The 24634-nt window shown below is 43.9% G+C and overlaps 1 protein-coding gene across 1 annotated transcript in view; it reads right to left on the bottom strand.

The window, feature by feature from the left end:
• The window catches only part of NT5E (5'-nucleotidase ecto), a 120819-nt gene that overhangs the window by 94937 nt on the left and 1248 nt on the right, over positions 1-24634 (bottom strand). The window lies entirely within an intron of this gene.

Raw genomic sequence — 24634 nt, forward strand, 5'->3', positions numbered from 1 at the left:
CCTAAGCATTTTGGATATGGGAGACTCAACCTGTAGTGTCTTGCTCACCTTGGACAATATAAAAAGAACAGTCATCAAATGCATAACCTGTGCCCTATATGCAAATGCTGACTTTGGCTATGGAGACAAAGCTCCTTTCTACTGGTCCTTTGTATTGGAGAGGTAGGGGAGCTGAGATACAGATTTTATTATTTACTTATAAGGTGTGAGTGCCTGCAGGGCCGTACACGGTATACATAGAAACTAGGGATGTGAAGGCTCGGATAAATTCGGATTTTCCCGCCAAATTTTGATTTTTTTTTTTCCCCGCCAAAAATCGAGTCTCAGAAAGAGCAAAACGTCATCTTTCATGGACAAACTTCATCATTCCTGGACAAAAGTCCATGAAAGATGATGTTTGTCCATGAAAGATGATGTTTTGCCGCTTTCTGAGACCCGATTTTTGACAGGAAAAATCTGAATCTGGGGGGATAATCCGAACTAATCCGAGCCTGCACATCCCTAATAGAAACATTTCACAATTACAGAGTATCAGAACATAAGTAAAATACACAACAGCTAATCATTCTGTAAATACATAGCATAGGTAATAAACATTACTATATCATCACAGATTGAATTGGACAAATAACAGGGCTATAACTTGAAGTGGTAAATGTATTCAGGAATCAGTGTTCTTGTAACCAAAGTGTGGGTGAGCAGACATTGTCGCAGTCACTAATGGAGAGGAGACAAGGAAGAGGAGCACCGATGACTTGAAAAGTGCTAGGGAAGAACAAGACAAGAAGGTAGCCACCTGAGTGCAAGCATGAGGCCATCTTTGCTACACAGGGCACTACACAAAATGTCCTTTAGATGAACATGACATCTACACATATTGAACCACTTATGCCATTTTCATGGTTTCTTCAGTTTAAAAAGAGATGTTCACGCTTAAATCAAACACCAACTCCAATAGCATGAGCACTATGTTGACATGGGACCTAGCAATTTCTATTCATGACCCTTGATAAGTGGTCCATTCCACATCAATGCTGCTCTGACTGGGACCTAAAAAGGAATCACTGAAGCCTATGGCAATCAAAAGAATCATTCCACAACCACTTGGTGGACAAATGTTTTGCAGTGCATAAATGGAAAAGATAATACAAGATGGTTCTATGTGAGAGGGGCCAAGGTCATAATTACTACTGTAGCTCTACTGCTTTACCTGATACTGTCACAGGAGGCAGCAGACTTGCCATTTCAGTGTAGCAGGGCATGCCCCCTTCAGCAGAGTGCTGTACTATGACTAGGTGTTGCTTTCTATTATATTGGTTCATAATATGCCAACAGCTACAACACAAATGAGTAAAAAAAAAAATGCCCTACTTTCAGGTGATTGATGTTAGCACACCATTGTGTTCTTTCAGTTCAACTCTGAGAAACATTTTTTCTCATCTATAATCTATGATGCACTCTGTTAGTCCCCTATTACGCAGTGGCAGAACAATGCTTGTGTGGTATAGAGATGGATCATTGCCCACATTTCTAGTAGATGTTTTATGAAGTTAATATTTTTACTTTGTAATGTGTTTCTTGTGGTCAGCTTTTAAAAGGGAACTTCAATTTTTATTGCGATTTATATAAACCCTCTCCCAAATGAAAATTAACGTTGAATTTTCTCCTGAGCAAACTATAGACGTATATATTTATATATTATATATAATCACTTGGTCACATCCGACAGCACCGGAGCCTTGGATGATACTGTATTTACAGGATTGCATGATCAGCTGCAGAGCAGCCACCTGTGGGATACAAAACTGCCGTACCAGCATTACTTCATGGTAAATACCCCAGGATCAGCAGCCGCATGTTGTATATTGCAAAAACTATTATCATTTTCAACTACATCTGTTTACATATAAAGGATTTTACTTTGGATTGGATCTCTAGCACTGGAAGATTACAAAATGCTCACTACAAGGTGTACCCCTAATTCTTTCTGCCGCAATATCACTGGTAAATGAGACATGTATCTCTAAATGGGTAACAGTGCATACAATTATTTTTATACTTCTGCAGGTTTTAGATAATACTGAACTACATTTGTTTGTTAATAGTCTATAACTAAATATAATATATAGCAGTGCAGATATTTTGCTATTAGGAATTAGAGATGAGCGGTTCGGATTCTGAGGAATCCGAACTGCTCCGAACAGGTGGAATCCGAGTCCACTCGAACACAAGTTCGGGTGTTCCCGCCTGACTCGGATTCCACCTCGAGGCCAAACATCACCATTGCCGTCCAATGAGTTCTGAAGCATTTGACTGAATATGAGCATATAATATTGCCCGAAACACTTCAGAATTCATTCTGCTGCTTTTGTCAGCAGTCATATCATCAATAAATACAAGGGAACCAGATCCATTGGCAGCCATACATGCCCACGCCATGACACTACTACCACCATGCTTCACTGATGAGGTGGTATGTTTTGGATCATGAGCAGTTCCTTTCCTTCTCTTCTCTTCCCATCACTCTGGTGTCTCATCTGTCAATAGAATGTTGTTCCAGAACTGTAATGGCTTTTTTAGATGTTGTTTAGCAAACTCTAATCTGGTCTTCCTGTTTTTGTGGCTCACCAATGGTTTGCATCTTGTGGTGAACCCTCTATATTCACTCTTGTGAAGTCTTCTCTTGATTGTTGACTTTGACACATATACATCTACCTCCTGGAGAGTGTTCTTGATTTGGCCAACTGTAGGGATTTTTCTTCACCAGGGAAATAATTCTTCTGTCATCCACCACAGTTGTTTTCCGTGGTCTTCCCGGGTCTTTTGGTGTTTTTCGTTCCTACAGTATTATTTACACCAATAACATAAATTTCCAGTCATTTGTAGTCAATTTTGACCATCTCACAGCTCACAATATTGTTTTCACCTATGTTGACCAAAGGCTGGAACGAGCTGACTGGGTAAACCAAGCGACAGAGCAGCAGCACAAACACATGGCCGTTATAGTACATGGCATAGCAAGAATATACGGTAGCACATCAATGACACATAATGATGCAGCAGTCGCAGACAGGATGGCAGGTTAATAAACTATACGACCCTATAGAATGTTTCATTTATCAAAAACTTACCTTAAAGTAAAGGCCTAGTAGAAAACGCAAAATATAATTTCTGGATATTCAGTTACTACAGAACCACAGCTCTGCATGTGCAGAGCAAGCGGCAACCAGCCCAGGACACGAGCGCCAGTCTCTTTATTGTTGGAGTCAGTCAGGACAGTCATCGGGAAGAGCTGACAATATGGAGTTCCTGCCTAGCCTCAGGGGTATTGGCAGTGCCAGTGCTAGGTGCACTAGGCAACATTTCACCCACCGCCCCTGCTGCCTCCAATTCATAATATGCCATATATTAGTGTTCCCAATGTATAATATGACATACAGCAGTGTACCAAATTTTAATATGCCACAATGCTGAGCCCCAAAATCATAATGTACCACATATTAATGCCCCAGTTTATAATATGCCACACATCTGTGCCACAAATTAATTATATGCGACACAGCTACATCCCCACTTAATTATGCTACACATCAATGCCTTCAATACATAATAAGCCACACATTTGTGCCCCAGTACATAATATTCCACACATTTGTGCCACACACCTGTTCCCCCTATACATATATGCTTTGCATTTGTGCCCCAATACATAATACATAATTCCACACATTTGTGCCACACAACTGTTCCCCCTATACATATGCTTTGCATTTGTGCCCCAATACATAATGCCATACATTTGTGCCCCAAATCATAAAATGCTACACATTTGTGCCAAAATACATATTATGCCACACAGATGTGCTCCAAATTTATTGTATAGCACATAGCCATGAATTACGCCAAACAATGGCCTAAATTCTTTATATACCATACAGCTGTGCTCCCAATATATTATGCCACACATACAGTCAGGTGCATAAAAATTGGGACATTGACAGAATTTTCATATTTTGACCTCTATTCACCACCACAATGGCTTTGAAATGAAACAAACAAGATGTGCTTTAACTGCAGACTTTCAAATTTAATTTGAGGGTAATTACATCCAAATCAGGTGAACAGTGTAGGAATTACAACGGTTTCTATATGTGCCTCCCACTTTTTAAGGGGCCAAAAGTAATGGGACTATCAACTCAAAAGCTATTTCATGGACAGGTGTGGGCTATTCCCTCGTTATTTCATTATCAATTAAGCAGGTAAAAGGTCTGGAGTTGATTCTAGGTGTGACATTTGCATTTGGAATCAGTTGCTGTGGACTCTCAATATGAGATCCAAAGAGCTGTCACTATCAGTGAAGCAAGCCATCATTAGGCTGAAAAATCAAAACAAACCCATCAGGGAGATAGCAAAAACATTAGGTGTGGCCAAATCAACTGTTTGGATCATTCTTAAAAAGAAAGAATGCACCGGAGAGCTCAGCAACACCAAAAGACCCGGAAGACCACGGAAAACAACTGTGGTGGATGACAGAAGAATTATTTCTCTGGTGAAGAAAAACCCCTTCACAAAAGTTGGCCAAATCAAGAACACTCTCCAGTAGGTAGGTGTGTATGTGTCAAAGTCAACAATCAAGAGAAGACTTCACAAGAGTGAATATAGAGGGTTCACCACAAGAAGTAAACCATTGGTGAGCCACAAAAACAGGAAGACCAGATTAGAGTTTGCCAAACAACATCTAAAAAAGCCATTGCAGTTCTGGAACAACATCCTATGGACAGATGAGACAAAGATCAACTTGTACCAGAGTGATGGGAAGAGAAGAGTATGGAGAAGGAAAGGAACTGCTCATGATCCAAAACATACCACCTCATCAGTGAAGCATAGTGATGGTAGTGTCATGGTGTGGGCATGTATGGCTGCCAATGGAACTGGTTCCCTTGTATTTATTGATGATATGACTGCTGACAAAAGCAGCAGAATGAATTTTGAAGTGTTTCTGGCAATATTATATGCTCATATTCAGTCAAATGCTTCAGAACTCATTGGACGACGCTTCACAGTGCAGATGGACAATGACCCGAAGCATACTGCAAAAGCAACCAAAGAGTTTTTTAAGGCTAAAAAGTGGAATGTTATGCAATGGTCAAGTCAATCCCCTGACCTGAATCCGATTGAGCATGCATTTCACTTGATGAAGACAAAACTGAAAGGAAAATGCCCCAAGAACAAGCAGGAACTGAAGACATTTGCAGTAGAGGCCTGGCAAAGCATCACCAGGGATGAAACCCAGCGTCTGGTGATGTCTATGCGTTCCAGACTTCAGGCTGTAATTGCCTGCAAATGATTTGCAACAAACTATTAAAAAGTGAAAGTTAGATTTAGGATTGTTTAGTTTGTCCCATTACTTTTGGCCCCTTAAAAAGTGGGAGGCACATATAGAAACCGTTGTAATTCCTACACCATTCACCTGATTTGGATGTAATTACCCTCAAATTAAATCTGAAAGTCTGCAGTTAAAGCACATCTTGTTTGTTTCATTTCACAGCCATTGTGGTGGTGAATAGAGGCCAAAATATGAAAATTCTGTCAATGTCCCAATATTTATGCACCTGACTGTAGGTGCCCAAATACATATTTATGCAATACATCTGTGTCCCAATATATTTCAGCACCCATTACCCCCCTACATACACACACTCACCCTGCCAGCACTCATTAAACCCCCACACAAACACACACACTCACCCTGCCAGCACTCATTAAATCCCACACACAAAACACACACATACCCTGCCAGCACTCATTTAATCACCCACACACACACACACACACACACACTCATCCTGTCAGCACTCAATAAAACCAAACCTCCCCTGCACACAGACTAACCCTGTCTGCTCTAATTAACTCAACCTACACACACTCACCCTGCCAGCCAGTAACATTCGGTGAGGTCAATGGCTGGGGAGGCACACATCGAGATGGATCTGAGTGCTGGGAGCCTGTCTCAGCTCACTGTAACTCTCCCCTCACTACACTAAGCTTCAGTGTCCATTGGGTCTCCTACCTGCATCACTGTGTCTTCCCTTGCTTATGCTGACTGAGCTCCGATCTCTAAACATTGCAGTGTACTTCCTGTGACACATCCAAGGGGTCCATCAGTGCTCAACGTATGCCCCCATACTCAGAGGATGCCTCTATTAGCTCTCTTTCTGTGCAGCTGAGCTTACTGCCTGTGGTGTGGCCATGCTACGCTTCATATTATAGTTTAAGAAGCCAGGTAACCATTTTTGATTGTTTTTCAGTTATCCAGTACTTTAATTTGCTCTGCCACTGTGACCATACTAAACTCTAAATTAGTCTGCAGTTACCTTTGTTTTGTTTTTGTGCATACTCTGGACTTTCAGCTTTTCCCTCGTGTCTGTATGCTTGTTTCCTCATTTACCTCATGTTTGCATCTGTGAATTATTTACAGTTCCTATTACTATGTTTAGATATTGCCTCATCATATAACCTGCCCAGTTACCTGTTTGCATTTCCAAGGAGAACCTGCATTCCTAAATATGTCCACATTTCCAAATTATTTGCATTTCCAAAGTGAACTGCAAGACTTCTGTGTAAAGCCGTGTACACACTAGACGACATTTTAAACTAATTTGCCTATAATGACCATTCGTTATGACAAATTCTTTAATTCATCCAGTGTGTACGCACTATGTCACTGATTATGCGCACTCCCGCGCGTCGTCAGTGACATCACCCGTCGAACCTGCATGCATTGTCAGCGGGGGCCATGCTGCTGAAGGCAGCATGGCCCCCACCTTTGCTGTCGGCAAGTGTGTATGTACTTGCCAATGCTGGCACCCGCCGGGTCCCGTCGCTAATGAGGTCGGTACACACTAGACATTGTCTCATTCATGGGCGTAACTACCATAGGTGTAAGGGGTGCAGCTGCTATGGGGCTCAGAGCTGAGGGGGGTCCCATCTTCCTTGTCAAAGTTGCATGAGTTATATACAAAGTTGAAAAATAGATGGCTGTCCGCGCATGCACATTACACTTTCATTTATAGATGGAGTAAGCGGTGCAGTCACAAGCTGAGCTTACCGCTGTTTGCTAAATGCAGAATGGAGTTCATAACCCCTTCTTAAATAGAGCAGGGTTTCCCAAGTTCAGTTTAAGTCTTAAAACCTGCACTATTAGGGTGCCTGGTGGACGGAGTTTGAGAACGACTGCCTTTGAGAGATAAGCAGACAATTCACTTTTATAAAATAATATCTCTCTCACATCCCCCTCCCTCCAAAGTCATTGCAGCAGCACTCTGCAGTCAGTAAGAAGTATTATTTTTTTTATTACATTATTGCAAGAATGTTGTAAGTTTTCAAAAAAAGTTAACACACACACACACACACACACTTTAGGTGCGTACACACTGGGCGATATTACTGTGCGATTGCACGATTACGACATCATAATCGTGCAATCGCTCAGTAATCATGCACAAATCGTGCACTAAAATGTATGAAACGACCGCTGGTCGTTTCCGACATTGTCCATCGCATGAACATGCAGGCCAATCTGCCGATAACGACAGATTGGCCATGTTCAGGAATGATGGAGTGTGCCTGCACTGAACGACTGATCGTTCAGTGTAGGCACTGCAGGGGATCAGGAACGACGGTACGATTACAATGTAGTAATCGTACTGTCTTTCCTGATCGCACAATGTGTACGCACCTTTTGGAGGGGTGTTTTCTAAACACCACTTAATGCTGATCGCCCAATAAAGAATGTAAACAGAGGGATCTACACACACACTTTTGATGAGCAAGTGCTTTATGTCACTTCTGTCTTCAGTTTTCATGTGTGTTATTTATCAGTACTTTGTACACTATGGGGTCTATTAACTAAGCAGTGTTAGGAGACAGAGTGAAAGTGATAAGGTGTCAGCCAATCAGCTCCCAACTGCCATCTCACATGCTTTGTTTGAAAAATGACAGTTGGGAGCTGATTGGCTGGCACCTTATCACTTTTCACTCTGTCTCCTAACACTACTTAGTAAATAGACCCCTATGACACATACTGTAAGTCTGAGAAAAATGTAAGGGGGTGGGCGCTGTGCTATACCCTGAACGGAAAATTCGAGTTGCTGCTAGGAGTATGGAACTACTACCTCATTCCACTTAGCTAATGGCAAATGATGAAGATGTGCTCTCAGCGCATACTCTAAACTGTTAAAGCAATACAGACTAGAGGTAAAATATATAAAAAATATTTTTATTTACGTTAATATATTTATTTCTTATTCAGTAGATATATATATAAAAATCAACAATGATAAAACAGTATAGATACATTATGCAGAGGCCAATTGTACAAAATGTAGACGGGAGATCGGTGCGCTCTTCCTCTATTCTCTCTCTTCCTCTATTGTGAAGATGTGGTGTATCTTGAGAGTGGGAGTGTGGTGGGTGCCTGTGGTGGGGGAATGTGGGTAAATGAAGAACTAAACAATGAAGGAGGCCAAATCCTTTATTGAGGCAGTCACAATGCTACTCCGATGAGGTCTCGGGGATGGGGGAGGGGTTTGGATGGAGGTGGAGGGGAAGGATGGTATGTGGTGAGACCCTGGGTGGGGGCTCCTTAACGTGCGGATCAATGACCAGCATGTCTTCCCTGCTGGACCTATGGTCTACAGTCTTTAGAGTCTCTGGTGGTGTGCTTGCGGAATCAAATAGTCTGATGTGAGCAGCCAGGCGGCGCCCCGTGCAACCAAAAGTGTGTCTTCTGAAGAGGAAGCCCAGCCCCACCGCAGGCCCAGTGGACTGCACGGCAGCCACCAGCAGGCCCAGGGGACCAAGCACCCAGCATACGCCGCGGGCACCACACACCCGCTGAACATTTCCACGACCTACCGGTCCGACTATCTCCCACAGCTCAGAACTGCTTCTCACGGTTCGACGTCCGAACCAGCAGAGCACGCCAGGACAACTATCGTACAACACCAGCCCCTTACAACACAGCCGCATCGATCACCCACAACAAATCAAAACCTACTGGTAGGTACCACCGCGCGGGGCGCCGCCTGGGTGCTCACATCAGACTATTTGATTCCGCAAGTACACCAGCACACCACCAGAGACTCTAAAGACTGTAGACCATAGGTCCAGCAGTCCATAGCAGTCTGTAGACCATAGGTCCCCCATCCCCGAAACCTCATCGTAGCATTGTGACTGCCTCAATAAAGGATTTGTCCTCCTTCATTGTGTTTGGTTCTTCATTTACCCACATTCCCCCACCAGAGGCACCCACCACACTCCCACTCTCAAGATACACCACATCTTCACGCAGCCCTTGAGGTAGACCCTACCCTGCCGCAAGCACTGCGATCACTGCAGGCTGATATACAACCAGGTGACCTGTACAATGACGCCTCCATGCTAATTATGCATGCCCATGAAACGCAGTTAGAACAAACAGGCACGCCTGCGTTCACACATCCACACTCCCGTTTTCATAAACCTTCCCGACACCACCCACAAATGGCACTATCTGCCACTCAAAGTAGTGCTAAGTCTTTGTGCTACGAGCGCACGATTCACGATCGCAGTGACTGGCTTGCAGACGCACACTGGGACGCATGCACAGATGGGCGACTATCGGCCATAGCGTGCGATCGCGGCTTAGCGATCGTATTTGAATCAGGCCCTGTGTGCAGCGCTACACAGCTATTCTGCGTACACAAGGAAGAGCCGGAGCAACTGCATATTCTACCTATTACATTGATTTACCACTATCTACAAGAAGGGGAAGTAAAGTGCTCAGGCGTGTTCCCTTAATACTATAATATTACCTTCACTTGGCTTGGAGCTATAGAGAGGAGATTAATTTCTCCAAGAAGAGTTGTATGTGTTTTATGCGGCTATATGTATGTCATACTTGCCTACTCTCCCGAGACTGTCGGAAGCCTCCCGAAAATCTGGTGCCTCTCCTAGCACGTAGGCAAGTCCCCCAGATTGTCCACCGCCCCCCACACGTGAAAGAATATTTACGCTGAATCGCCTCATCATAGCCCCGCCACCTGCTTCGGCATTACAAAGCGGGGAACGGGGGCCCCCGGTCCACCCACTTAAGCCACCCCCACTCTCCCAACTGCACCGACCAGGCAGCCTCCTCCCGGAGGAGGATGCCAGAATGTCGGTAAGTGTGATGTATGTGCGTTGTTGTATACCGGTATTAGGTCACTTTTTTCTATTAAGTCATTTTTTACAACTGGCCTCTGCATAATTTATCTGTACTGATTTATACATGTTATATATATACACATATATACATATATATATATATATATATATATGATCTAATGAATAAAATATAAATATATTAACAGAAATAAAAATATTTTTTATATATCTTACCGCTAGTCTGTATTGCTTTAACGGTTTAGAGTATGCGCTGGGGACACAAGTATGAGAACAGACTCCTAATAGGAGCTGTTTTATATGGGATATTGTCAAAAGGTCGACAATAACAATGTCGACATTCATAATGCCGACACCTTGATGCCGACATTGGTAAAATGTCACTATATGATTTGTCCACATTCTCAGAATAGGGGAGAAACAATCACCAGAATGCAGGAGGAGCACAGGTCTGAATCAGAAATCAGTCACATGACCGGCAGGCCCGAAAGCCATCCTGGACTTGCTGCAGCCATCAGGAGCAGGTAAGTCACCGCTGACATTTCATCACTGTCTACATGATGAGTGTCAACATATTATACCACATCCTTTTGTAACATGTATGTACAGAGCCTTGGTTTATTTTTAAACATTATGCCATATGCTGTGTATCAGGGACCCCAATAGGTATACCTGATTTGGCAATGACTATGGTCAGAAACAATAACCGTATCAGCTTGACTGGTATTACACTAGGGTCAGGACTGTAATCACACAGATCCCCAAGTCATGATGTAGTGGGGCCAGAGCTGAATATAAAACAATGAAGTGCCAAAGTTCTGTAATGGGGCATTACCTAATGTAATAGCTTCCTTAAAGACTGGGATCTGGGGTATATATGACAATAGGCTAGCATAGGAACACTATTTACAAAAGGAGTAAAATGCTTAGTTACAGGAATGATATTAATAAAAAGGGTTACAAATTACATAGACAAAACATGTTGCAATTTCAAAATAAAAAGGAAAACTTATGCTGGGCACATACTTGGTATATATCTCTCGTTTTATTGACGAGCGATACGTTGCGAGTGCATTGGTGGGTGTGCACACCCAATATGTTAGTGAACGGCTCCGTGTCAGCCCTGCAGCTGTGTACAGGCAACCCGCCGACAGCCCACATACTTGCTGCAGGGATTGCCGACACTGACATCTCAACTAGGCAGACTATTTAAGCTATAAAATGATTGTAAACAAGACTGCTCTGGGATGTGTGATTGATTAGATACCTAATTTCTCCCAAACCATATGCCCTAGGGACTCTCAAATCACACCCGACCAGTGCACAGATTTCAAGTTCATTGGCAGTGATGATGGCAGTCTTCATTACCTGGTGGCTGAGAAGCCAGAGGAAATCCATTCTACACATTTCCTTTGTAAAAGCTGGGGAAACAGCAGGATGGCAAGGTCACATGGAATGAAAGCCCAGCTGGCTGCACTTGCATCCCAAACAACCACGCCAGTTAAGTAGTTAAAGCCAGGGACTGTATTCAACTGTGATAGCGCACCGGATCTCCCGTTTAAAGTGACAGGCGATCGCGGGGCGCTATTCAATTGTCACAGATTCTCGTGCTAATCGCGCCCACAGAGGGTTTAGCCGCGTAAAATGGTTACCCCGACCAAAGTGCTGGGCGCGATCGTGAAAAGTGCTGTTTTGGCACCCAAACAGGTCACTTTTCGCCAATTTCACCTCACACCCCCCTGCGGCTGCGAGATGAAATGGTGCACCAGCAGCTGATAGCGCCTGACAGGAGCAACAATTGAATAGCTCCTGTCGGGCACGTAGGGGGGCGATACAATTGAATACCACCCTAGGTGTTGTCAAACTGCTGAATTTATCCATACTAAACTTACAAAGCTGCTAATCATACCTACACAGTGGACCCAGAAAATTAACATACTAAAGGTGCCCACAGACATACCGATATACTTACGATCCGACAATGTGTCCGATTTCTCTTGATACTCTCCCCGGCAGCTCAGCACACGATCTGCACATGATATGCTGTCCAATCTTCATCCGATCTCCTGCAGCCATACTTTTTTATAGTGCATTGTGTCCTAGATCAGCAGATCGGACGATTCGATGTGCGACCTGCGGGGGCACGCATCACATCGTGATCGTGAGTGGGGACTCACGATTTGGGCATATTTTACGCGATCTGTTGTTCCGATGTGTCGGAATCGGCCAGATCGGGTAAAAAATCGCTATGTGTGTGGGAACCTTAACTTGCGGCAAGTGCCAGAGCAATTCATCATTGCTCCAGCGCGGAGACAGCTGATACGAAAATCAGCTATCTCCCCGAACGGCTTCATTGCTCCTTTCGGAGCATTGAAACTTAGCACGGCCGAGTCTGACTTGGCAGTGTTAGTGCGTTTGCGTGAACTAGAGTTTAAGCAGGCGCACGAAGCCTCGACATTCGGTGGAAAAAGCTGGACAGGGGCAGAGGGATCCGAAAGGATCCCTCTCCGCAACCCGGGACTCATTCTCATAGGGAAGGAGCAGGGCGAGCGCCAAGTGTGGGTGTAAACGCCATCTGAAAATGGCGAATGCTCCTGCAGTCATGCTTCAAAATTATTGTATTTTTGGAGCTTGACTCATTTCTGTCCCCATACTAGTGTATGGGGACAGCGGGCCGCAACGGAAGTGAAACGTAAGCAGGAGCAGTCTGAGATATCACCTGCATTACCTTTTTGATGAATTACCCCAAAATTGAATATCTACAAAAGTAGGTGAAAATGTAAATAAAGTGGAGAAGTTGCTCATAGCAACTAATCAGCTTCTAATTTACATTTTTCTAGCACAGCCTGTAAAGTGACAGTTAGGTGTTGATTTGTTGGTACTTTATCTCTCTTCACTTTTATCTCCCCTTTTGAGTATTTAACTATTGAGGGTTTTCCTCTATTTGCTCTTGTCACATTTAGGGCTCTATTCCGCAATAGTGACAATGTTACCCCGAATATTATCGGGCAACATCGTCACAACTTTTTTGATCAATTATGACATTTTTTGGCTGCTATTCAGCATTTTCTGTCCAGGGACAGCGTTTGCGTTAACACCCTGTGCCTGCGATGTTGCAGAAGGCATTGTTTTCAGGAATCCGAAAACAAAACCTTCCGATTTTTCTTTTGCGCATGCTCAGTCATGCGCTTACGAATAATCTCCGTCCAACTCCAGCCTGTCAACACTGTCTAAATTGATTGAAATGTGTACACAGGCATTATATTAGTCTACATACATTTATATTTATGTGCTTTTAATATAACATTTATTTATAAATTGTGAGAAAATGTTCACTTGATCGTGACAGTGCTGCAGAGAAAGGGCATGCCCGACTTCCGTCATCACCGGGTGGACCGAGCAGTCAAAGGTACAGGACTTTGCTTTATGATTGTATGTATGAATATTAGAATGTAAGCTCTTACAAGCAGGGCCCTCTACCCTCTTGTACTTCTCCTTACTTCTCCGGTGCCGGCAGCTGTGTGTTTGTTTTTATTAGCAACCAATGAGAGTCTGTCAGACTCTCATTGGCTGCTGCTGCGCCCACTGCAGAAGCCGCTCCATCTTCCGGCTCCTGCAGTGGGTAATGGGAGAGACGTCATGAAGTCTCTCCCATAATGCAGAGCGGCCCGGCCTGGGAGGACGGATGGAGGAGCGGAGGGCGGCGGCGGGAGCAGGGATTCAGGTAAGTGTTTATTTTTTAATTTATTTTATTACGTGTGTCTGCCTGCTGTGGGTGGGTGGGGCACTACAGGGGGTACTCACTTCTAGGGGGACTACAAGGGGGGGACTACTATTAGGGGCACTATAAGGGGGGGACCACTACGGGGGGCACTACAAGGGGGGGGACCACTACTGGGGGCATTACAAGGGGGGGGGCTACTACTAGGGGGAACTACAAGGGGGGGGGACTACTACTGGGGTCACTACAAGGGGGGACTACTCCTGGAGGACTACAAGGGGGGGGACTACCACTAGGGGCACTACAAGGGGGGGCAACTACTAGGGGCACTGCATTTGGGGACATCTACTAGGGGCACTGCATTGGGGGACTACTACTAGGGGCACTGCATTGGGGGACTACTACTAGGGGCACTGCATGGGTGGGGCCTCCACTGGGGGCACTACAAGGGGGGGGACTACTACTAGGGGCACTGCATAGAGGGGGGCTACCACTGGGGGCACTGCATAGAGGGAACTACCACTGGGGGCACTGCATAGAGGGACCACTACTGGGGGCTCTATATAAAGGCCAATACTAGGGGTACTGCCTAGGGAGGGACTACAACTGGGGCCACTATTTAAAGGGCACTGCATAATGGGTACCACTATTGGCACTGCATGGGGGGTAGGAACTACTACTAGGGAAACTATATAAGGGGCACTGCATGGGGGTACCACTGCTGGGGGCACTGCATAGGGGGGACTACTACTGGGGGCACTATATAAGGGACTTACTACTGGGGGCAGAAGGGGCACTACAAAGGGGGGACCACTACTGGGAGCAATGCATAGGGGGGATTACTACTGGGGGCACTACTGGAGACCTGCATAAGAGTATTAGCAGAGGGCCTGATTCATAGTTGTACGCAATGCCGAATGTTTACGGAGTGGAGTGATTATCAGTAAATCAGGGCCACTGTCTTGTACTTGCCCCCCAGGCTAAAAGTTGCCAGCCAGCCCTTGTCTGCTGCTTATGTGGGTGTTATGGTCGCTAATGTAGCAATGTATATTATCCATGTCCTTTTCCTGCATTGCATTGTACTGTATTGTACTGTAAGTCACTGGTCACTTATTTGTTTATGTACATTGTAAGGCAATGCGAAACACTTGTGGTGCCATATAAATGATAATAATCTGTGCCCCCCATCAGCCACTTCCATCTGGATGTATACAGACCGCTGCTGGGGTTGCATCCACCCAGCCCCCACCCGTATACTCCATCCTTTCCTCCCTCTGAGCATGGGTCCCCAGGGCTGCCACACTTGCTGCCGATTCCCCATCTGCTGGTTTGGGGGTGAGCACCGGGCACATCGCCACCTCACGGATCTGCCTGCCCAGCATTTCCAGGGTGACTTCTGTATCCGAAACCTACCTAGGAAACTTTGCTGGGAACATCAGACCATGCACAAAGGAGCGGACATGCGGGGAGTGAACGGAAGCGCCCGGGGTGCTGTCTGCTTATTAGTGAATAAAATTAAATTACTCGGAACGAAGGGTGGGCACTTCTAGTGTGTAAAATATATATTATATATATATATATATATATATATATATTCCACAAACAGGCGGCACTCCACTCAATAAAGACTCCTCACACGGATGTCAATCAACGTTTCGAGGGTGCTTTATTCCCTCGTCATCAGGAATAAAGCACCCTCGAAATGTTGATTGACATCCATGTGAGGAGTCTTTACTGAGTGGAGTGCCGCCTGTTTGTGGACTGTATACTGTACCCATAGTCGCGGGTTACTCAGGAGGGCACCCGGTGTTTACCCTTCCTATTAAGGGAGTGCTTCCCAGCTTGTACACACACACACATATATATTATATATATATATATATATATATAAAGAGCCAGCACATCCAGGATAATCAAAATAGAAAAAGTTATTTATCCACATATAAATGCATTAGTATATATGCAGTGCATCCAATTTAAAGTGCATAATCAAAAGAAGGTATATAGCAACCAGGTGTAAAACATGCATAAAGCCAGAGGGTACTCATCCATGGTAGCATGAACCTGGTTCCATAAATAACAGTGACGCTCGACAGCAGCCATTTCGGTGGTATCCAAGCACCTTAGTCATGAGCATACCGTATACTGCCCTCACACCAGCTATATACCCATATGTCAATCACATAACAAGACTCACCTGTTCACGCACCTGCCATACATCACACATCGCCGTGTAAGGGCGGAAGTGACGTCATCAGGTAGGGCGGAAGTGACACTCTGCACAGAGCATCATCCGACAGCTGTAACCAGAGCAACAATAAAGACGGAAAGGACATTCTGTCCTGAGAACCAAAAAGACTACATTACACAAGGTGCTAAGTACGCACAAAATGGAAATGACATCCCGCTCCGCTTAAGGGTGTCATGACAACCATAATATGCACACGAAGTAGGTAAACCTTATACCCCTCATCAAAAAACAGTATATTAACCCATAAGACTAGCATACAAAAGTCACGCAATGATGATGTACTTCTATTATAAGTCAATGGTACAGCTGTGCTCAGGTGATCTGCGGTGTAACGAACATATGGGTACACACGTGTCAACAAACAATTTATACAAAAAAATAACCAGAACAAAGGAATAAAGACAGACATAAATAAACATATGTAAATCCAGATACAAAAACTATGAGACCACCGTCAATTATTATAGAAAGCAACTGAGTGAAAGTCCTTCATTAAGTCCGTTTGGCACTACCGTATTTAGACGACTGATCCAGAAACATTCCCTTTGCAATAAAAGCTTAATCCGAACCCCACCTCTCCTAAGAGGAGGTATATGGTCGATAGGGAAAAAACAGAATTCTCTTAAGGTATGTTTGCATAAGGAAAAATGTTGTGCCACCAGAGGTGTATTACAATCAATCGTATGCATAGCCTTCTTGATGGAGGATCGATGTAAAGCAATCCTTTCTTTAAGTAACCTGATAGTTTTGCAAACATATAGCAACTGGCATGGAGACTTAATCAAGTAAATGACAAAACGACTGTCACAATTTCAATGATGTTTAATCTCAAACTCGACATTGTTGTCAGGGTTGATGAAATGTGTCCCCACAAGCAAGAACTGGCAATTGACACAGCCGTGACATTTAAATGCTCCATTTCTACACCGCAGCCATGTGCTAGACTTGGTATTTCCAATGTCAGATTTTGCTTGTCTGCACATATCTGACCAATGGTGTCATCAGACTGGATGATGTGCCAGTGTTTCAAAATGGTGTCTCGAATATGCAGTAAGGCGTCTGATCTTCTCCAGTCCTGATTACAATGGGCCTAATGTTGAATTTTTGCTTCTCCTATTGGAGATTGTTTTGCGCAAAAATTATTTTTTGTTTGAGAACTCGTTTTATTTACAATTAAGGGGCACTGCGATGGGGTCAAATGTGGCCCCATCATATACCAATATATTCATGCACATGTATGAAAAACACCACATTATGGCTCATTCTGTTTTCGCTAGTTATATACGTTTGTTATATAGACAACCTTTTTGTGATCTGGATTGGGGGAGAGAGACTTTTGACTGAGTTTATTGATTATTTGAACGCACTTGAAACCATGATCAGATTTACTATATCCTTTAGCAAGACCACCGTTAATTATTTGGACGTTTGTGTGTATAGATCTGGTGATGCCTTATCCACCAGACTATACAGAAAGATGACTGATAAGAATACTTTGCTATCAGCTGATAGCTTTCATCCCACCCCACTTAAACGTGATTTACCTTTGTCACAACTTCTGAGGGTTGTACGGAATATTACTGATGGGACTGAATTACCTGATGCGCTAAGAGACATGGGCAATAAATTTATTGACAGATGTTATCCCACAGCAGAAATTCAAGATGCTATTACACAATGTTTGTCAATGACACAGGAACAAGCCTTAATTAATAAGAACAGTGAGACTTCTATGAATCATATGGTTTTTGTATCCACATATTCAATTGCATCCAAGCATATTTGAGATATGTGCAGAAAAGCCATTGTTCTGCTATAAGAGAAGCAGTAACGTCAAAGATATATTAGCAAAATCGGACATTGGAAATAACAAGTCTAGCACATGGCTGCGATGTAGAAATGGAGCATTTAAATGTCACTGCTGTGTCAATTGCCAGTTCTTGCTTGTGAGGACACATTTCATCAACCCTGTCAACAATGTCGAGTTTGAGATTAAACATCATTTAAATTGTGACAGTCCTTTTGTCATTTACTTGATTAAGTGTCCATGCCAGTTGTTATATGTGGGCAAAACTATCAGGTTACTTAAAGAAAGGATTGCTTTACATCGATCCTCCATCAAGAAGGCTATGCATACGATTGATTGTAATACACCTCTGGTGGCACGACATTTTTCCTTATGCAAACATACCTTAAGAGAATTTTTTTTCCCCATCGACCATATACCTCCTCTTAGGAGAGGTGGGGATCGGAATAAGCTTTTATTGCAAAGGGAATGTTTCTGGATCAGTCGTCTAAATACGGTAGTGCCAAACGGACTTAATGAAGGACTTTCACTCAGTTGCTTTCTATAATAATTGACGGTGGTCTCATAGTTTTTGTATCTGGATTTACATATGTTTATTTATGTCTGTCTTTATTCCTTTGTTCTGGTTCTTTTTTTGTATAAATTGTTTGTTGACACATGTGTGTACCCATATGTTCGTTACACCGCAGATCACCTGAGCACAGCTGTACCATTGACATATAGTAGAAGTACATCATCATTGCGTGACTTTTGTATGCTAGTCTTATGGGTTAATATACTGTTTTTTGATGAGGGGTATAAGGTTTACCTACTTCGTGTGCATATTATGGTTGTCATGATACCCTTAAGCGGAGCGGGATGTCATTTCCATTTTGTGCGTACTTAGCACCTTGTGTAATGTAGTCTTTTTGGTTCTCAGGACGGAATGTCCTTTCCGTCTTTATTGTTGCTCTGGTTACAGCTGTCGGATGATGCTCTGTGTGGAGCGTCACTTCCGCCCTACCTGATGACGTCACTTCCGCCCTTACACGGCGATGTGTGATGTATGGCAGGTGCGTGAACAGGTGAGTCTTGTTATGTGATTGACATATGGGTATATAGCTGGTGTGAGGGCAGTATACGGTATGCTCATGACTAAGGTGCTTGGATACCACCGAAACGGCTGCTGTCGAGCGTCACTGTTATTTATGGAACCAGGTTCATGCTACCATGGATGAGTACCCTCTGGCTTTATGCATGTTTTACACCTGGTTGCTACATGCCTTCTTTTGAATATGCACTTTAAATTGGATGCACTGCATATATACTAATGCATTTATATGTGGATAAATAACTTTTTCTATTTTGTTTATCCTGGATGTGCTGGCTTTTTTCTTCATGCTAATACTTTATGTGCCTGGCACTCTTGAACTTACCGATTAGGCGTGTGCTGTTAGTCTCATTGGAATTATATATATATATATATATATATCTACATATATCTATAAATAGGTAGAATTATCTCCCTCCGAGCTGCTTTCATGGCACAATTTAAATAATTTAAATAATTCTCCCCCACAGTGACAGACAAGGCACCGGGGGCCCACAGTGAGTGTCTTCAATTCAGTGTGTGGCGGTTGAGGCTGCAGTAAGGGAGCACGCCAAACGCCGAGGTGTGCTGTGGCTGCTCCTATCTCTTTCACCACTACGCACTTCTCCCAGAAAGCCATGCGTGACGTCATCATACCCGGCATTCCGGGAAGAGTAAGCACAGTCCAGATTTATATGGCGGCAGCGGGCAGACTAGACGCGCTGGCCTTGCCACCCCACCCCTTGAATTGCCCCTGCTGGCCACATTAAACACATCTCAATCTGCTTTAAAGAGGAAGTAACTGCAAAAACTCATTCATTATGTTTGACCTTCATTTTGCTCTAGATTAAGAAAAAAAAATATTTTCGAAATTTTTTTGCTTTTCAAGTGGGGTTGACATGATGTTCTGGTTTAATTTTTAGACCTTTTTAGATTAAAATAAATATTTTAAAATATTTTTCACCAACTAGAGTTTGCAATCTAAAAAGGAAAATCATGCTTATTTTTTACCTGTTTTTGTTCCACAGGTTTTGCAATTGAATAGTTTTGTAATGCATCTGCAACTTCTTGGCCTGGGAAAATGTTACTCAAGGTGAAGATGCAAAAAATTCTCCTATCTGAACCAGCCCCTATTGCTGGGTAGTCACTTAAATGATGGATCGGTCAGCAGACCGATTCGCCATTCAATCATCTGATTTGTAAGATGCACACACATTTACCAATTGCCCATTCGATATGTCTGAACTGACATCACAACTGTGTGGGCCTTTACATTTTCCCGCCCAGTTGTGATGTCAGTGTTCGTGGTTCCTGCAGCTAGTGTATGGGCAGCAGAAGGGGTAGCCCGGGCACACAGCCAGACATACCAATATATCTGTACGAAATATCGGCTGTACTGCAGAGCTGACTTGATATGTCTGTGAACTACATTGTTCACAAACTTATTGCGTGTACAAACCTGCTGATGCACCAGCGATATATCATTTGTCGATCGAACAAATGATATATCAACAAGTGTATATCCAGCTTATGTCTTAGAGGAAAACAGATTATAAGATATATTACATTAAGAGGAGGTTTGGGGGTAGCAATTAAAAGAAGATATTTATTTATATTACATAAAATTCAGTCATTTTCAAGGGGGGCTTACCATTCCATGTTTGTTCCAAACTGCTATTGAAATAATTATTAAGCTTATGGAGACTATTTATTTATGAAAACTTTCTGTTACAAAATCTGTTGTTTTTGCCAGAGATAGGGGTATTATGTACTTATTAAAGAAAAAGTAGTTATTACAATTATGATAACCATCACTGATGTTCTCAAGGGAATCGGTATGAATGACCATCGAAATCCCGATGCCGGCAGGCCGAACAGTGGAGATCCCGACGGAGGTGAGTAAACTACCTAACCCTCCCCTCTCCCCCCTTAACCCTAACCCTCCTTTAGGGGTGCCTAACACTAACCTAGACCCTTAGTGCCTAACCCTAACCTTCCCCCGGGGGTGCCTAACCCTAAATCCCCCCTGGGTGTCCTAAACATAACTCTCCACCCCCCAGCGACTATGAGGACCGTACTTACCTTATTCGGTCCTGCGTCGTTCTGGATTCCGACGTCGGGATTATGATAGGCGTCGGTATTTCAACGCCTATCAATAATCCACAGCCGGCATTCTACAGTCGGGATTGTGACCGGCGGCCGTGCGCCCGCCGGTCACATGACTGGATTCCGTTCTCAAGCGCTCCCATGGAGAAACCTATTTAAGATATATTGCAGCAGTACTTTCTCAATCCTAGTAAAGTGGGGGTGGCAAAGGAAAAAAAACTTTCAGCAAATAATTAATTCCAAAATGAAAACAATAACTAAATATATAGTAGCTCAGAGCAAGAAGAAACACATGATGACTACTCATGTACCCACACCCTTACTATGTATGACTGCATCAGGTGAGCAGCGGGCATAAGTACCCATTTGTAAATAACTGGCAATCTTAACCATGTTCAGGATGTACATCTTCAGTCATAGTCCCTCGTGTAGAACCACTTACTCTGGAGGGCACAGATGTTGGTCTATTCCCTCAGACCTCAGACCCTTGTCATTGGACCATCATTTAGAAGTCACACAGGGAAATATTTATTAAAATACATTTATGGGATATCCCTCAAAAATACACATTTCTAGGAGGTACCTGTAAATATTAAGCTATCCACGGATTTTGGGGAGGGTCCACGGCAGATCGCCGCCCCTCCATTTCTGACTGCAAAGAATCCCCCATAGGTTTCTATAGGGGCTGCTATGCTGTTGGACTTATTAAGCTCCACTTGGCTCCAGCCGATGGTGTTAGCCTATAGTAGCCTATGAGCTACTCCATCACATATTCTTTCTGTCACTGATGATGCATGCACAGGCTGACAGCCGTGCATGCATGGTAGACCTGAACCCGGAAGCAGAGTATAAGCTACTCCAGGGCCAGATTTCCCAAAAGGCAACTTAGGCGCGCTCTTAGGGCCTGGTGGGCCCCAAGGGCCCTTTTGCCCCCAAAAATCCAGCAGATCAAAACTCTCCCAGAGGAGATGACGTCACGCAGACCCGCCCACACTCCAAGAGCCCTGCTGCGGCGCACTGTCTGTCACAGAGTGTACATAGGAGGGGAGGAGGGTCATCTTCCGCAGCCATCACCCAGCCCCATCCAACTCCAGCCCGCCTCAGCACAGACAGCTCCCAGCAAGGAGCCAAAGGACAGACAGAGATAGAGCTGCAGAGTCTGAGTGAGGATCAGGCTCACAGTGAAGCACAGCAGCCAGGCAGGTAGGGTACTGTGTAAACATTACTCTATAATGTAATATTCTCAATTATGCTTTAATATAGATTGAAATATGTTATTTTATGTTGTGCAATCTGGTTTAAATTAAAGAGTTAATAATTGTGGGCTGCAAGTCAAGGTTGGTGCTAAGTGCAAGTGAATGTAATTTAGGCATAAGCACCTTTAAGCTCTTGATTTTGTTGATCGGTATGGAATACCGGCAGTGAAGATCCCGACAGGTAAGTATAATAACTATTACTAACCTAACCCCCCCCCACCCTAACCCTCCCTTAGGGGTGTCTAACCCTAACCTTCTCCTCAAGTGTCCAACCCTAACCCCCCTGTAAGTCTCCTGGGGGGGTGCCTAACCCTAACTCCCCCTTCCCCTAGCCTAAACCTAACACTCCCAGGGGGGTGCATAACCCTAAGTCCCCCACGGGAGCCGCTGTCCACGCCCGCCGCCCGGCTTACCTTCAAACGGTAAATTGACAGCCGTTGGGATTTCGACTCCTGTCATTAGACCCCTGCCGGGATTAGATAGTCGGGAAGCCGGCGGTCGGCATTTCGACCGTCGGCATCCTGACTGCATCCCGATCAGTACAGTTGGGTTGTTTTGTAGAAAAGAGTAACAGGTGTTGTGACTTTGTTCTGCCAGTTGGGGTTTGGGCAAATAAGATGTTTAGTGTAAAAGTACATTCTCTTTCCAATGGATTTTGCAAAGAATACTTTAGTACAATTGTACTACATATAACGTAATATTCTCAATTACTCTTTAACATAGATTGAATTATGTAGGATTTATTTTTTATGGTAGGTGGGGTCTGGGGGGTTGACAGGACTGCCTTATATTACAAATATATCGTAATATACATTATGATGATCATGATAATATTAGTACATAAGGCAGTCCTGTCCACTCCCCACCTACCATAAAAAATAAATCCTATAGTGTACTTTAAAAAAAAAAAGTAGTGGTGGTGGTGGGGGCACCATTGTATCATGCCTAGGGTTCCATGAGGTCTAAATCCGGCTCTGTATCACTCTCCTTCCAGCTTTTAGCCGTGACAGGATCTTATTGGAGCCCTATCTAAGAGCTTTTTAGTTATTTCACTATGTGAATGTAGGCGATATCATATCCACACAGCATATAAACTGCGGGAAATGATAAATCAGTCACACGGGAATCTATTCAGCTCCGTATTTTTTATGCAAATCTCATACTCAGCAATGGAATAATGGAGAAGATACCGCAATTATCTTCTCCACTAATTCCCATCTCGCAGAGTACCGCACTATAGGGATCAGCCATTGATCTCTACAGTGCTTTAACGCTTTTTGCTATTCAGCAAAGCAAAAAGTGTTAAATCACTCGAAAAATATTTCCTTTATAACGCCATGTCAGAATGGCATTATATGAAGAAAATACTAAAATATCCTGAAAACTGCAGGAACAGAGGGAATATTTCCCATAAGTCCCTGCAGCATCTTATAAGTCCGCCCAGTCTCCATGCCTGCTTTCCGGTGACCGTCAACAGGTAAGTCTAACTGAAGCATGTTAAACCTGCTGAAAGTGATTGACATGTGTATTGTATACAGGCTTTATACTAGCCTGTATACATGTATATTTATGTGCGATTATATTTGACATTTATATATAAATGATAAATATAAAAGCATATAAATATACATGTATACAGGCTAGTATAAAGCCTGTATACACATGTCAATCAATTTGGACAGGCTGGAGATGTACTTACCCCTCCGCAGTCACCTCAAGCAGGGACGGAGACTATTCCCGAACACATGACTGAGCATGCGCAGAAGAACAAACAGAAGGGATTGTTTTCGGAATCCCGAAAATAATGTCTTCTGTAACATCACAGGGACAGCGTGTTACCGCAACCCATGTCCCTGCAGAATTGGTATGAAATACCGCCGGCCACATGGCCGGCGGTTCGATTCCCGTCTGCGGCAGCCCGACAGTAGCAGAGTGCAACGCAGCGGAAGGCCGACAGCGCTGAAAATCCCGATCGTGGATAGGTAAGTATTTACTAACCTAACCCCCCTAACCCTAACCCTCCTTAGGGGTGCCTAACCCTAACTTCCCCCCCAAGTGCCTAACCCTAACCACCCCCTTCCCCGCTGCCTAACCCTAACCCTCCCGGGGGGGTGCCTAACCCTAAGTCCCCCCCGGGAGCCCTAAACCTAACCCTCCCCCCCGCGGCTGTCCGCTCACAGCGCCCGGCATCCCTACGATCGGGATGCCGGGCGCCGGTCTC

Source organism: Taudactylus pleione, unplaced genomic scaffold (assembly GCF_031769625.1).
Source record: "Taudactylus pleione unplaced genomic scaffold, aTauple2 ptg000015l, whole genome shotgun sequence".
NCBI lineage: Eukaryota > Metazoa > Chordata > Amphibia > Anura > Myobatrachidae > Taudactylus > Taudactylus pleione.